Raw genomic sequence first — 4,072 nt, forward strand, 5'->3', positions numbered from 1 at the left:
GCCATTTTTAACTGCACAGTTCAGTGCATTAAGTACATTTGTTACCAGTTTAGATTATCCAGGTCCCAGCTGTCGGGCTCTCTCTTAGGGAAGACCCCTCTGTCCTTCCAAGTGTTCTTATTCCATTTGGTGTTACGAAGCCAAAAAAAAAAAAAAAAATGAAACCAAATCTGAGAGTTCAGCAGCACAAGCTTTTATTCAATGGCCAGAGAATAGAGAAGTGGGAGTCAGACTCACACATCAACTTCTCCTCCTAGAGAAATCAGGGGGGATTATTATGGGGACAACCATAATGCATTTGCTTATAGGTGGGTTTCTTTCCTGAATTGGAAAGACACTCCTTTTCTTTTCTTTTATAGTCCCAGTCAGATCTGTCATAGCACCAGCATGTGTGTTATTTAGCATGCTAATGTATTACAATCAATATATACTGAATGAAGTTCAGGGTCTCCCAAAGGTCAGATCTAGTGCCATCTTGGTTCAGGCCAATTCTGGTGGTTTTTGTTATTTTAGTCTTCTTCATTCTTTTTCTTTTTTTTTTCTTTTCTTTCTCTTCTCTTCTCTTTTCTGTAACTGAAATGGAAAGATAAGTAGAGCCAGGGACCTACAGCTGTGGCACATTGTTATATCATGACACCACCATCATCACCAGAACTTTCTCATCCCCCCAACTGGAAACTCCGCACTCATTTAACAACTCCTCAGTCTATCCCCACCCCCCCACACACACACCTGTTATGCCCCACAGCCTCTGCCAACCACCATGCTGCTTTCTGTCTCAATCTGAGTATGAGTACTTGAAATAGGTGGAATCATACAGTATCTGTTCTCTTGTGACTGGTTTATTTCACTTGGCATAACATCCTTAGGGTTCATCCATATTGTAGCATGTGTCAGAATTTCCTTCATTTTTAAGGCTCAGTAAGGTTCTATTGTATGGACAGACCACATTTAGACATTTTGGTTGTTTCTACTTTTTGGCTATTATAAATAACACTGCTATTAACACTGCTGTAGTTACTGCTTTCCATTTTGGGGGGATCTATTTCCAAATAAAGCTTTAAGAAACCCTTTTGTTGTCATTTTTCTTTAGCAAGAGAAGTGCAACTTAGGGAGTGAAAATCCCAGTGAAATACTGGTCTTTGTTCAGTGAAGGCCCTGGAGTGGTTTCCTTGAGTCGTGTAAATGTGGACTCTCTTGGTCTGTGGTTTAGCAAAAGCTCCATTGTCCCATGTTGCTGGTTGTAGGGGAGGACACGGATCAGTCTGCATAAGAAGCCCCAGACTCCATTTTCCTTGCTTCCTGAGATGGTTCCAATTTAGGGAGACATATCAAGGTCTCAGTGGCAGGAATGGGCACTGGGCCTGTAAAATAAATCTAGAAAGGCCCACTGGGTGCCTGACCAGGTGGTGGCACAGTGGATAGAGCGTCAAACGGGGATGCAGAGGACCCAGGTTCGAAACCTCGAGGTCATTGGCTTGAAGGCAGGCTCACCAGCTTGAGCACGGAGTCACTGGCTTGAATGTGGGATCATAAACATGACCTTGTGGTTGCTGGCTTAAGCCCAAAGGTTGCTGGCTTGAGCCCAAGGTCACTGGCTTGAGCCCAAGGTTGCTAGCTTAAGCAAGAGGTCACGTGCTCTGCTGTAGCCCTCCAGTCAAGGCACATATGAGAAAGCAGTCAAAGAACAACCAATGTCTTTCAATGAAGAATTGATGCTTCTCATCTCTTCCTTCCTGTCTGTCTGTCCCTCTCTCTGTCACAAAAAGAAAAAAGGGGGGGCACTGGAGAAGAAGGAAGAGGGATCAGGAGTCTCTGAGGTGAGAAATACTGGAACTGGTCCTCTCCAGGCCTCCTGAGCCAGCTTGAGCCCTGGGACAGGTGTGTGTGTATGTGTGTGTGTGCGCGTGTGTGTGTCAAAGGGTTAAAATTTTAAAATTTGGGGCTGGCCCTGGCTGGTTGGCTCAGTGGTAGAGTGTCGGCCTGGCGTGCGGAAGTCCCGGGTTCGATTCCCGGCCAGGGCACACAGGAGAGGCGCCCATCTGCTTCTCCACCCCTCCCCCTCTCCTTCCTCTCTGTCTCTCTCTTCCCCTCCTGCAGCCAAGGCTCCATTGGAGCAAAAGATGGCCCGGGCGCTGGGGATGGCTCCTTGTCCTCTGCCCCAGGCGCTAGAGTGGCTCTGGTCGCGACAGAGTGACGCCTGGGATGGGCAGAGCATCGCCCCCTGGTGGGCATGCCAGGTGGATCCCGGTCAGGCGCATGCGGGAGTCTGTCTGACTGCCTCCCCGTTTCCAGCTTCAGAAAAATACAAAAAAAAAAAAAAAAAAAAAAAATTGGGGGCTAAATAATTCTCTGCTGTGGAGTGCTGTCCTGTGCATAGTAGGATATTTAGCAGCATCCCTTATCTCTGCTTGCCAGATACCTGTAGCACACACCTCCAGTTGTGACAACCAAAAATGTCTCAAGACAGTACCAAAGTTTGCTGAAGGACAGTATCGCCCCCAGTTGAGAACCATTGGGTAAGGGTGAGAAGCTCTCTCTCTGAGTTTAGTTGGGGATGGCTACCTTCCTTCCAACAAGTTGGGGGGGGGGTGAGGGGAAAGGGCACCCTTGCTGCAGAAGTAGCTGCTGAAACCTATTACTAGCTTCAACAACCACACTCCAAGCACGCCTTTGAAAATAATGTCACTTATGCCTCCTATAGAAGAGATTTAACCACTTTCCTTAGCTACCTTATGCCAAGCGACAATCCCATGTCCAAGAGACAACACACATGGACGTGTCCCATCTCTACCACCCCAGGGCAGTCCAGCACTCTAGATCTCTAGATGTAGTGAGCGAGGGAAAAAAAAAAAAAAAAAAAAAAAAAGCTGATACAGGCCGGCAAGTGAATTGAACAAGATGGAACCCATTTGGTTGGTAGCTGCCTTCACTAAGTGACACTGTGGAGAGGGCAGCTGGCTTGCAAGAGCTGTGGTCCTGAGGACAAGACCCTGTGCTAGCCCAAGGCCAGCCCAGAGGCCAGGATCTTTGCTCCAGATTTATACTTTGGAATCCTTACTCCCAGGTCAGTTTCTTCCCCTCAGCTGGGGCCTCCTGTCCCACATCCCAATATAAGACCCAAGAGGACATGCATGTAAGTACTTGGGAATCCCAGACTTAGAGAGAGGGAGCAGGCTGAAGGTATGGAGAGAGACAGAGGGGACATCCGGATGTCCTTCTATGAAAGTTCTGTGGTGTGAGCACTGCGATTAGGGATTCACCTGGATCCCAAACTGAATTAGAGACACACTCCAGCTCGTTTTTATTGTTAACAGATTTTATTTTATTGAAAACATATGCATGATTCTATAGTTCTCTTTCACCTTTAAACCGAGTGCCCTAAGATTCTGTGTGGGGACTGTATTCTCTGCATCATGCGAATAAGAAGGGACTCTTAATCCTTACCTTCTGGTCAGAATTGCTGTGCTAATTCCTTCGGATCATCACTGTACAAGGTACATCCCTATGGCAATAGCACTCTGGGCATCACAGGGTAAGTGGTTCGTGCCCAGTGACCTGAGGTTCATGGTGCCAAGGGGTTGTTAGTGCTGCAATCCAGTGCCTCATTGGCTCTTATAATGTATAAGATGCACCTTAATTTTGGGGCCTGAATTTTGAAAAAAAAAATGTATTACATAAAGTTATTGAACTCAACTTTTATTCATCATAAAATTCATACAATTCCTCCTCACTGTCAAAATTCCCATCCATTAGCTTGTTCTCATCTGTGTCTGATGACGAATCACTGTTTTCAACAACATGGGTGCAAAAACAAGTGCGAAAAAGTGGGAAATGCAAGTAAAAAAACTACAACCACTGTATCAGATGCATCCTATTTTTAGACCCCCAATTTTTTTTAAAAAAAGAGGTCTTATACATGGGGAAATACAGTAATCTTTCCAGACCAATTCGAGGAAAGTGGGGGGAGGGGTGATGTAGGGCTCCAGAGAGATTCTGAATCCAAAGGTAGGATCCAAATTGGAGTTGAAGCCTGATCTGTGGTGGCGCAGTGGATAAAGCATTGACCTGA

Source organism: Saccopteryx leptura, chromosome 4, assembly GCF_036850995.1.
Source record: "Saccopteryx leptura isolate mSacLep1 chromosome 4, mSacLep1_pri_phased_curated, whole genome shotgun sequence".
Lineage (NCBI taxonomy): Eukaryota > Metazoa > Chordata > Mammalia > Chiroptera > Emballonuridae > Saccopteryx > Saccopteryx leptura.